This window comes from Aulonocara sp. 'chitande type north' Nkhata Bay, linkage group LG12, assembly GCF_057382095.1.
Source record: "Aulonocara sp. 'chitande type north' Nkhata Bay isolate Kocher_YH1m ecotype deep benthic linkage group LG12, A_spYH_male_GT1.1, whole genome shotgun sequence".
Lineage (NCBI taxonomy): Eukaryota > Metazoa > Chordata > Actinopteri > Cichliformes > Cichlidae > Aulonocara > Aulonocara sp. 'chitande type north' Nkhata Bay.
The window spans coordinates 10,430,707-10,443,365 of NC_141355.1; the positions used below are offsets into that span (position 1 = coordinate 10,430,707).

Sequence of the window (12,659 nt, forward strand, 5' to 3'; positions counted from 1 at the left end):
TACTAATATTAATCTATTATCATAATATCAATGTATTGCATAATGTCAATATATTTTAATGTTTAACACCAACTTATTTTTATTTGCCAGTGGTACGCAATGATATTATGTAATGTAAACACATTGCAATTATGTTCCTGCAACACAAATTATGGCTTTAAATCCTACTTAATTTTTTCAATTGAAATATTAACTGATTATTATTGACAAAAAAGGCAAAGACTGTGAGTGCTACTGAACAATTCACCTTTATTAAACTGTAACAGCAGTGAAAGCAGCAATTCTGCCATGAACAAGTCCAAAATCACATCCATGTAAACTTGTTAACACATTTTTAAAGATAGCCTGCAGAAATAACTAAAAGAAAAAGTTAGTTTGGGAATATATTTGCAAATATTTCACAAAAAACTGACCTTAGCAGCAAATAAAAGAAAGTGCTTATAGATGATCCTGTCATCTCTTACATATAACATTTGTATTAATTACACAATTGAAAATGTAAACTAAATTAAGACTACCTGAAAAAAAGCAACACGCTTTTATGAATAAACAGATTTACCCAAATATAACTTGTGTGTTATTTGACAACAGTTTCAGCTTCTGTACAAGTATTTACCTGTATAAGATTTCAACTAAGTTGAGCCTTAAATGACATTGTTACATAACTAATACCAAACACCTACATGAATTTTAATCTTCATTTTAAACATGTAAGCAGGACATTAAGGTTGACTTAGAACATATTGCTAAAAATCGTCAGTAAAAATTTCTTACAACATGATACCAAAAGGAAAAATTATCCTGCATTGCAGTCACATGAGGGGAAAGCAATAAAAACATAAGCAGTATAACATTACTGAACACAAAATGAAAAACTGCAAAGAATTGCAGAAGTGCAGTCTTTGACTTCTCAATGAAACAGATGGTTTTTGAAAGCAAGAACTTTAGAGAGTTTAGCTCCATCCAGTTCCATGAAAACCTTCTGGAAAACGTCAAAGTTGTAGCAAAGGTCAGCAGGGTAGGCAAGGTTTAATGCATACATGAGTCCAAATAGCATTATCACAGCAACTGCTACATTATCCAAAGTCTTCGCCACCCTGATGCCTGCAAGGACAACTCTTGTTCATCTGCTGAAGCTTGCTCTTTAAGAAGATAAATTCAAACAGTGGTGTCTTCAACAGTCTCACTGATGGCACGTTCTTCCATGCCCTGTAAAAAAGAAGCCATGTTAGTCATTTCCAAGTAAGTAATATGACACACTGTGGAAAGTCCAAAAAAAAAAAAAAAAAAAAAGACAAGTACATACCACATACTCCTGGATAAGCATGCCAGGGTCTTCACCCATGTAGATACACACTCCCTTAACACACTCAGCATCAACATCTTCACACTGAAATGAAATGTATGTAATTAGCATCTTCATTCAGCTCTTGTCCTTCATTTAAGTTTTAATAGTGTACTTTACATGAATGTTTTTAAAGTAAAGGCACACAAATTAATAATAGGTTTACTGGCAATTAATAATAAGTTGACAAAGTGAAGGTTAAAAAAACAAGTAGATGTAAAAATACAAAATGAGAGAATTTATCATGGGAAACATTTGAAATCTTCCACAATTATAAAATTTCATCCAAAGAGGATCATGTTAAGTGAATGTTGAGGCTTTATCACTTACATTATCCATTTATGCCACAATTCTTTTCAGTATTAGTCCAAGCTCTCCTCTTCTGTTGACCAACTTCACCAGGTTGTCCAAGTGGAGATCCAGCTGAGCCAGGAACTTTGTTTGAGGGGGGATAGTGGCAATTCTCTTAAACTCAGCGTTGATCTGAAAACATGAGCACAGAGAAATGAGCTTCAAAGGTTTAATACCTGGAAGAAGGCCGCAATCACTCATGCTGAAGAAATGGGCTGTCAAATAACAACTGTGCCTTAACCATTTTAGGCTAATACCACAAGAACACCGTGTATGAGGCAAACCTTACCTCATGGAAATCAAATAGACCAGGCCATCTTGCCATGAAAGCCTCCACCATTGGTGCAGCACGAACAACTTCATGTCTTCTGTATGAAAAAGTCTTTTCCATCTTGAGTTTCACCAACTCTGTTACTCTTTTTTATGTCCATGTGGTGGGCTTTGACATGTCAATAGCTTTAAGAGTCCCCTTGTCTGCTACTTCTGAAACTGAGGTAAGGTTAAGAAACTCATTCCCAAACAAGGAATCCATAAACTGAAGCTGCCCTGAAGACAACACTGTCTCTTGACTTCAACGATGAGATCCTCAGTTGATTCAGGCGCTTCATTAGAGAGTGAGCCTTCGACAGGTTCCGTCAGCCAAAACAGTCTTTAGGACCATAGGACTCCCCATAGGACTCTGTAGGAAAAAAATAATTAAATATCAGACATTCAGAAAGAATCCTTTCAGTTTAGTTTTCATAAAGCTATCCATACCCAATACTCAAAGTTATAAAGATCAGACATAAAAAAGTAGAATTTATCTAATGAAATACATGCGACTGAACCTATTACACTTATATGAACACCTTTTATTTCTATATGCCTTTTTAAAGTCACAATGTGGACTGATCCAATCTCATAGTCAACCAATGGATAAGTATCAAGGAGTTCACAGAGTGAAGCGAGAGTGAATATTCTTGTGGATACTGGGCGGAGCTCAAAAGCTCTGTCGTGCTCTCTGTACCAGCCATCAAGCTCTCTGACAATGTAGAATATGCTGTGGTACAATGCAGATATGGTTTTTCAGTATTCTGGCAATCCACCTGCTGCCCTTTGGGCCAGTATCATTCCATTTCTATAAGTTATACTCTTTATGTCACACACTGTGCAAGGTTGACCTCTAGAATGTCAGGGAATATGTACCTAATGACTTAAGCTATCTCCTCTTTAAGCAAATCCACTAGAAAGGCCGATACAGCTGAGCTCTCTAATTCAGACTTGCCAAGAGATGGGGAGTTTAGATGGTAAGCTATAATCATCTGATGTTTTGACTTCTGTAATCATAAAGGTAAAAATTCCACCATCACAAAAAACATTAATTTTAATTGAAAAAGGGTATTCCAGTCCAGAAGAGCATCAATGGTTTCTTTAAAGTACCAGTCTTTCCCTCATTTATACATAATGTTTTGAGAAGCAGCTCACATATGTTCTACACAAACTAGAAAAAAAGAGGGGGGGGGGGGGGGGGGAAAGGGTCCTAATTTGTTTTGGGCCGATTTTGGAAAATTCACTATACATCACTTAATAAGACATAGTCTGTTGAACAAACTTATCTCCTTGTAGATAGCTGCTGTATTATTTGGGCATGGTGGCAGGATCCTCCTTATAACTTAGTGCATGTCATCAGCAAGAATTAAGGTATGGCACTGTGGCCCTCCCAGCTTCTGAAACTCTGACGGTTACAGCCGGACTAATTAGCCAATGTAGCCATAGCTAGCACGAGTAACACAAACACTATTGCGCTCTCAGTGACGTTTTAACTTGCTAAGCCATCAAAAACGTCAGTGCTCTCTGTCACATGCATAAATTCCATATCTGACCGACAACAGCTGCTTTCTCCCGACTATGTGCAATTTGTTAATATTTTTCAGCTTTAGCCACAAAGCTAATACCAACTTTAGCTAGCACTGTAAAAACAACATGTAGATGCATTACAGATTACGTTTCATATAGCATGCACTACAACAATTCTGTGAAAACGTACCCAACTAAAACAAATGTATTTAAATTACTTACCTTCTCACTATGCCTGACTCAGTGCCAAAGGTTGCATGTGGCTGAACAGTCTTCCAGAATCTGGCAGTCAATTGCGCTCTCCTTAAATTATGTTGTTGTCTTATTGGATAAGACTCTAGGTCTTATTATCCAATCGCATTTAGTTGTTGTCTTTGAATATATTGCATCATTTCCGGTTGTGGTCAAACATGATTACAATGGTTTTAGTATTCTAATTTAGTCACTTTAAATCAATGCAAGAAAAATGAGTAGTCTCAGTATTGTTTATAATCAAGTAAATGGTACTTTATTTAATCATGTAAATAAGAGAAACATGAGAGGCTTGTGTAGCATTAACTAAATTCATTTGTGCAAATTCAAAAGCCTGCCAATTCCCATTTTTTCAGTGTGGGAGTCAACATAGAGGAGAACCTTTCCTGGAGTGGGAACACCTCCGAGCTACTGAAAAAGGCACAACAGAGACTGTACTTCCTGAGAATTCTCAGGAGGAATAACATCACACAGAGACTGCTGGTGTCCTTCTATAAAGCCACCATTGAGAGTGTTCTAACCTATTGCAACCCGCTTCTTAAAAAGGCCCAAAACATCATAAAAGATACCTCACATCCTGGCCACTCCCTGTTTGAACTGTTGCCCTCAGGCAGACGGTACAGAGCAATTAGTGTAAGGAGTAATAGACTCACACACAGCTTTTATCTAACTGCAATAATACGTCTGAATACTGCTACAAAACAAATGCCACTCTTGTATTAATCTATGCGCTGACTGAAGCATGTATGAGGGAACGTATGTGAATGTTTGTTGATACCTCTTATACTTTAAGTATTCTATTTATTTTATTATTGAATTTTATTGTTTTATTTATATTTTGATATCGTTAGGGATGATGCAATGATCAGGGACCATTTTTAATTTCGTTGTACCTCTGACAATGACAATAAAGATTCTGATTCAGATTCTGATCTTAACATCTTCAACTCTAACACTTCCAGTTTAGCCTCTTGTCTTTTTGTCAGTGCCATCATCTCTAAACCATACATCATAGCAGATCTCACTACCACTACATTATACAGCTTCTATACAGCTTTTGTGTACTATACATGGCTTTGGGCAGTTGACCCTTGATATTTCACCCACCTCTCTCCTATTCACACACGTATTCTGTCTTTTTCCCCTGATGTCCATTCCTTTTCTCTCCAGAGCATACCTCCACTTTCCCAGGCTCTCTTCTATCTGCTTCCTACTCTCTGTACAGCTCGCAAGGTCATCTGTGAACATACACAGAGAAAACACAACAGAGACCTCATCTGCCAATCTGTCCGTCAGCACTGCAAACAAGAATGGGCTCAGAGCCAAAGTAATGTCACCCTTACCCTTCAGTTCAAGGACTTGGCAATAATAATAATAATAATAATGATAATGGATTGCATTTATATAGCGCTTTTCGGGACCCCTCAAAGCGCTTTACAATACCACTATTCATTCACTCTCACATTCATACACTGGTGAAGGCAAGCTACAGTTGTAGCCACAGCTGCCCTGGGGCAGACTGACAATAGTGGGAAGGAAAAACTCCCTTTAGCAAGGAGAAACCTACTGCCGAAGCAGACTCAGGGACAAGAAAGGCAAGGAAGAAAGGGCAAACGGCAGCACCTGTGTACCTGTCATCGGCCTGGATGGGATGTTCCAGTCCCGAAAACCCTGCTCTCCTCGCTCCCGCCGGCATGGTGTGAATCTGCGGAACCTGCGGCCTCTGTGTCGGGCTTCTAGGACGGCTAGCGACCGGGATCCACTGCTTACCGCTAGGATTGGCCTGGTAAATGCTAGGTCCCTAGCGAACAAAACGTTTATCCTGAAGGATTTTTTCACATCCCGAGGACTGGATTTTCTCTGTGTGTGCGAGACGTGGCTGGGCGCCGGTGAGTGCAGCATCTTCTCAGATCTTCTACCTGGCGATTGCTGCTATTTTAATTCCCCACGTATGTTGGGCCGAGGAGGAGGAATAGCTACGATCTTTAAAAGTCATTTTAAATGTAAGCAGCTATCAACCCCATCATTCACCAGCTTTGAACTGTCTGTGTTTGAACTGGGCTGCTCTCACACAGTGTTGTGTGCGGTGGTTTATCAGCCTCCAAAATACAATAAGGACTTTGTGAGTGACTTTGCTGACTTCTTGGCTGAATTCATGCCAAAATATGATCGTGTTCTTATTGTTGGGGATTTTAATATTCACGTGTTGTCCTGATATGCCCATGGCGAAGGGCTTTTTAAACCTTATTGATTCGTTTAATCTGGTGCAATGTGTGACAGGTCCCACACATGAACGTGGACACACACTTGATCTTGTTTTATCTCATGGTTTTTCTGTTTTTAACATAGAGATTTGTGATGCTGTGTTTTCTGACCACAGTCCTGTGATGTTTGAAGTTCCTCTTGCCTGTGCCTCAGTTAAACCTCGCGCTGCTGCTCAGCGCTGTCGTGTTTTTAACTCCTCCACTGCTGAACACTATTCAACAGTCTTTGACCAGATCTGTAAGATCCCGGATTTTTTATGCAGCCAGACTGAGGAACTGAGCTCATGGTTTTATTCTACCTGTCGGACTGCTTTGGACACTGTGGCTCCATTAAAAACCAGACTGCCTAAAACTAAATCTGAGCCCTGGCTGAACGACATGACCCGAGCTGTCAGACGCGACTGCCGTCGAGCTGAGCGCAAGTGGAAAAAGGACAAACTACAAGTGTCATTCCAGATGCTGAAGGACTGTTGGCGTCAATATCAAAGAACTGTAAAAGATGCCAAAAGAAAACACTTATCTGACATTATTTTGTCAAACCCGCGTGTTATATTTAAAACTATTAACTGTTCTTAATGCACCGTATACTGACTGTATTGAGCCCTCATCAGAAGCCTGTGAAAATTTTTATACACTTTTTTATTGAGAAGGTCTCCTCCACAAGGGCTCAAATCTCTCCTTGTGCTCATGACCTCTCAGTCTCTGTTTCCTGCTCTGCTGTCTTTGACAGGTTTGAGCCTGTGACTCTGTCCTTTTTAAAGGAGACTGTTGGTCATCTTAAGCCTGCAGGGTCTCCAAATGATGCTGTCCCTCCTCGACTTTTAAAAGAGGTGTTACCTACAGTTGGTCCTTTGGTTCTTGAGCTGGTAAACCATAGTCTGATGTCAGGTGTTGTCCCCAAAGATTTTAAACATGCAGTAGTCAAACCCCTGATTAAAAAACCTGCTCTTGATCCTACGGTTCTTACAAATTACAGGCCTATCTCCAAACTACCTTTTCTTTACAGCCAAATAATGGCCTTCCTGGAAAAGCAAAATGTTTTAGAGGTTTTCCAATCTGGTTTTAAACCCTTTCATAGCACTGAATCAGCCCTTTTAAAAGTTTTTAATGACATATTTTTAGCGACTGATGCTGGGGACTGTGTTGTTCTTGTGCTTTTAGATTTGACAGCTGCGTTTGATACCCTGGATTATACCATTTTGTTCTCTCGTTTGGAGCACTGGGTGGGCATTAGGGGCACAGCACTGGAGTGGTTCGGGTCCTACTTGACGGGGCGAACTTTTTGTTTCAGCCTTGGTGACTATGTGTCGTCCTCTGCTCCCCTCTTGTGTGGTGTCCCACAGGGCTCAGTTCTAGGCCCCTTCCTCTTCTCTTTATATCTGCTTCCTCTTGGTTCTGTACTAAGAAAGCACGGCATTCCTTTCCACTTTTATGCTGATGACTGTCAGATCTATGTCCCTCTAAAGAAAAAAGGCAGATACCTTACACAGCCATTACTTCAGTGTCTTGATGACATTAAGACTTGGATGTCTGTTAACTTTTTAAAATTCAATGATAAAAAGACAGAGGTGATGGGTCTGTGAAGGTTCTCAGTCATCCAGGTCATCGTAGTCAAAGGAGCTTGCAAAGAAAAGCGTCTGGACTTCTTTAAGTTGCTTGAAGACGTTTCACCTCTCATCCGAGAAGCTTCTTCAGTTCTAAGGTCAAATGGTGGAGAGTCCCAGATATAAACCTAGTGGGAGAATCCCCCCACAGAGGGACAAAAGGACCCCCTGATGATCCTCTAATCGACATATCACCGCCTTTACCCAGGGGATGCCATACCCTGCATCTATGGACTTCCTAAAACCCACAAGGAAGCTGTCCCACTCAGACCCATAGTCAGTAGCATAAACTCAGCCACTTATAACATTGCTAAACACCTTGCTACCATCCTTGCTCCTCTTGTGGGGAACACCCCACACCACATCAAGAACTCCACCGACTTCACCGACAAGGTCCAGAAACTTACCCTGGATCCAGATGAAACCATGGTGTCCTTTGATGTAGTCTCTCTCTTCACTTGCATACCCACCACGGAGGCCGTGGAGACTGTCAGAAAACGACTACAAGAAGACAGCTCCTTGGAGGACAGGACCAACTTCACACCCGATCAGATCTGCACACTGTTAGACCTCTGCCTCACCACTACATATTTAAAATACAACGAAGGCTTTTACAGACAAAAACATGTCTGTGCCATGGGCTCCCCCGTGTCACCTATTGTAGCCAACCTTTACATGGAGGAAGTGGAAAGGAAGGCTCTTGGCTCTTTCAAAGGAAGAGTACCCAGCCACTGGTACAGATATGTGGACGACACCTGGATCAAAATCAAGACACAAGAAGTGGAATCCTTCACTGCGCACATTAACGCTGTGGATAAAAACATCAAGTTCACCAGGGAAGACACAAAGGACAACTGTTTGCCTTTCCTGGACTGCGCTGTGCACATTGAAGAGAACGGCAAACTCAACATCGAAGTTTACCGGAAGCCCACACACACGGACCAGTACCTCCTCTTTGACTCCCATCACCCTTTGGAACACAAACTTGGAGTAATTAGGACCCTACACCACTGGGCAGAACGTGTTCCCTCTAAGCCTGAAGGAAAAAAGAAGGAACACACACATGTAAAGGAAGCACTCAAAACGTGCGGCTATCCTAAATGGGCGTTCTTAAAGTCAGCAAAGAGGCACAGAAAAGAAGATCAGACACCAGCGAGGGAGGATAAGAAGGACAGACGCAACAACATTGTCATCCCCTATGTGTCATGGTCCGGGTGAATACGGGGTGTTTCCACTCTGCTGGGCTCCACCTTCAGACGGAGACTCCAATCAGCTTCCACACCTGGTTCCAATCAAGTCACCTGCATATAAGACCAGCGTTCACGACAGACCCCTGCCAGATCTTCTGCTAACACATGTTAGTGCTAGGCCGCCAAGCCCTTGCGAGAACTCTGGATTACTGTTTTTTCTCCTCACCGTGTTTTCTTTCCTTTTTCGCCATAGGACCCATCTGCCTGCCTCCCTGCTCAGCTCCCCACTCCAAGCCTATTCTGGATCTGCTTTGGACACTCCTCACCCGGAACCCCCTGGACACTCCCTCCTCGATTGACACTTCAAATCTGCAACGCGTAAGCCCAAACCACCATAGCCTAATTCTCCAGCTGTGATTCATTGAGACTACCACTGACTACTTTCCTCCTCTCATCATAGTGACTTCACACCTCCCTCCAAGCCGCTGCCCCCTTTCTCCATTCCCCGGATCCCTCTGTGGAATCCAGCCCTCAGAGTTTCTCGTTCACAGTTTTGCCTCACAGTTTTCCGCTCATAGCTTTCACAGTTCATAGCATGCATAGGTTATAGCATTCTTAGTTTTCTGTTTTGTAACTTCGCTCAGCTCTGTAAATAAACTCTGTGCTCACGCCCGTTTTGCCTCCCTCTGTGTCTGCATTTGAGTCCACACCCACTGCCTGGCCCTCTCGGCCGTAACACTATGTAGCCGGTGTATCAGAAAAACTCAGGAGAGTTTTCTCCAAGCATGACATCCCGGTGCATTTCAGACCGAGCAAAACGCTCAGACAAAAACTGGTTCACCTGAAAGACAAAACGCCAAAACACAGACTTAACAATGTGGTGTATGCTGTACAGTGCAGCGAGGAATGCTCAGACCTCTACATTGGAGAGACCAAACAGCCACTTCACAAGCGCATGACACAACACAGAAGAGCCACCTCCACAGGACAAGACTCAGCAGTCCATCTGCATCTTAAGGATAAAGGACACTCTTTCGAGGATGCCAATGTTCACATTTTGGACAGAGAGGACAGATGGTTTGAAAGAGGAGTGAAAGAAGCCATCTACAGTGGGGCAAAAAAGTATTTAGTCAGCCACCGATTGTGCAAGTTCCCCCACTTAAAATGATGACAGAGGTCAGTAATTTGCACCAGAGGTACACTTCAACTGTGAGAGACAGAATGTGAAAAAAAAATCCATGAATTCACATGGTAGGATTTGTAAAGAATTTATTCGTAAATTAGGGTGGAAAATAAGTATTTGGTCACCTCAAACAAGGAAAATCTCAGAACGACTGATCCGTGTTAAGGACAGAATGAATGGGGCCATGTATCGTGAGATTTTGAGCCAAAACCTCCTTCCATCAGTGAGAACTTTGAAGATGAAACGAGGCTGGGTCTTCCAACATGACAATGATCCAAAACACACCGCCCGGGCAACAAAGGAGTGGCTCCGTAAGAAGCATTTGAAAGTCCTGGAGTGGCCTAGTCAGTCTCCAGACCTCAACCCCATAGAAAATCTGTGGCGGGAGTTGAAAGTCCGTGTTGCTCGGCGACAGCCCCAAAACATCACTGCTCTCGAGAAGATCTGCATGGAGGAATGGGCCAAAATACCAGCTACTGTGTGTGCAAACCTGGTAAAGACCTATAGTAAACGTTTGACCTCTGTTATTGCCAACAAAGGTTATGTTACAAAGTATTGAGTTGTATTTTTGTTATTGACCAAATACTTATTTTCCACCCTGATTTACGAATAAATTCTTTACAAATCCTACCATGTGGATTCATGGATTTTTTTTTCACATTCTGTCTCTCACAGTTGAAGTGTACCTCTGGTGCAAATTACTGACCTCTGTCATCATTTTAGGTGGGGGAACTTGCACAATCGGTGGCTGACTAAATACTTTTTTGCCCCACTGTATGTCCACTGTGAGCGACCATCTTTGAACAGAGGCGGTGGTTTACGACACCAACTCTCTGCCATCTATAATCCAGTTTTGAGATCCCTTCCCAGACGCCTTAACGCCCACACACATCCTGGGCCATCTGACCTCAGGAATTCGCATGATAAGGTGGGGCCAGGTTTCACAATGAACACACCCGAAATTCTGGCTGATTGGGACCCACACCCAGTTTCACACCTTGGCTCAGGCGATTAGAGGATCATCAGGGGGTCCTTTTGTCCCTCTGTGGGGGGTTACTCCCACTAGGTTTATATCTGGGACTCTCCACCATTTGACCTTAGAACTGAAGAAGCTTCTCGGATGAGAGGTGAAACGTCTTCAAGCAACTTAAAGAAGTCCAGACGCTTTTCTTTGCAAGCTCCTTTGACGACAGAGGTGATGGTTTTTGGTGGCCCCACTGAGACCCCCAATGTGTATGTAGATTCCCTGACACAGTATGTTAAGCCAACTGTCACAAACCTGGGGGTCAAAGTGGACTGTGATCGGAAGTTTGATAATCAAATTAAGGCAGTGGTAAAATCTAGCTTTCACCTCAGGCAGCTGGCAAAAATAAAGCCAATTCTTTCACGGCAGCACTTTGAGACAGTGATCCACGCCTTTGTTAGCACTCGGCTGGATTACACCAATGCACTTTATATTGGGGTCAGTGCATTATATATTAGTCATCTACAGAGGGTGCAAAATGCCGCAGCTCGTCTTTTAACTGGCACTCGAAAGTTTGAGCACATTTCCCCTGTTTTAGCTTCACTTCACTGGCTGCCCATTTCTTTTAGGATTCATTTTAAAATTCTTTTATTTACTTTTAAAGCTCTCCATGGCCTAGCCCCATCTTATCTCTCTGAGCTGCTACAGCCTTATACACCCACCCTCTCTCTCAGGTCAGCTGATCAGCTGCTCCTGAAGATACCCAGGACTGGGCATAAATTTAGAGGAGATCCAAAACTGTGGAACGAGCTTCCTTTAGAGATTAGACAGGCCAGTTCTTTATCTGTTTTTAACTCACTCTTGAAAACCCACCTCTTTACCCTGGCCTTTGACACCACGTGAGATGTTGGTTTTTTATTTTTTATTTTAGTTGTTTTTAGGTGATTCGATGCTGTTTTATCTTGTTTTTGTTTTAATATAGGGCTGTTTTAATTTTATGTTTTATGTGTTTTATTCTATTTTATTCTTATTTATGTGTTTTATTCTATTGTTTTAACTTATTTTCTGTACAGCACTTTGTTCCTGTGCTGGGTATTTTAAAGTGCTTTATAAATAAAATTGGATTGGATTGGATTCCTCTCTGGCACCCTATCAAGTTATCCCTTTAAAAAAGCGTGTTAAAGACTGATTTAACATATGTGAACAGAGATTCATGAATCTGCAAAGAACCGTAGAATTGTAAATATGAATATTTTATCATTTACAATACTGATAATATCCATTTTTTTTTTTTTTCAAATCTGCAGTGCTCCAAGGTTTTTGGAAATTGGGTGTAACAATATGGGTTAGGCTCAGACAAAAATATTTTGATTACATTAAATTAAACATTACATTTGACATCTACTACAGCTGCAGAACTTGACATGATGTAAAAGACAATGCTTACACAGTATGGATTTATTAATATCACAGCATTTTTGTGGTGAGGAAAGAGTAATCACAACACTGGTTAAACAAATCAGATTTTTTTTTTATTCTGTACAGAAATAAAAGTGTGGTGTAAGATAATTAGATGCTATTCTCTTCCATTCTTTATGCTTTATGCTTTTAGGATTCAGCTTTATACTTAAAGCACCTTAAGTCAAATTCACACCATGTGAATGCCTTTA

The 12,659-nt window shown here is 41.5% G+C and overlaps 1 long non-coding RNA gene and 1 pseudogene across 2 annotated transcripts; one reads left to right on the forward strand and one right to left on the reverse strand.

Annotated features, from left to right (window-relative positions):
* Positions 1-315: 315 nt before the first annotated feature.
* LOC147316943 (uncharacterized) lies at positions 316-5,480 on the reverse strand (annotated as a pseudogene). The gene is made up of 6 exons (XR_015131697.1): positions 5,408-5,480; positions 4,962-5,022; positions 1,986-2,112; positions 1,676-1,828; positions 1,307-1,390; positions 316-1,209 (listed from the first exon to the last, which is right to left on the reverse strand). The product of XR_015131697.1 is annotated as an uncharacterized LOC147316943 (transcript).
* Positions 5,481-8,824: 3,344 nt separating this feature from the next.
* On the forward strand, positions 8,825-9,545 carry LOC147316944 (uncharacterized). The gene is made up of 3 exons (XR_015131657.1): positions 8,825-9,009; positions 9,096-9,220; positions 9,303-9,545. It is a non-coding gene; the product is annotated as an uncharacterized LOC147316944 (long non-coding RNA).
* The last annotated feature ends 3,114 nt before the right edge of the window (positions 9,546-12,659 follow it).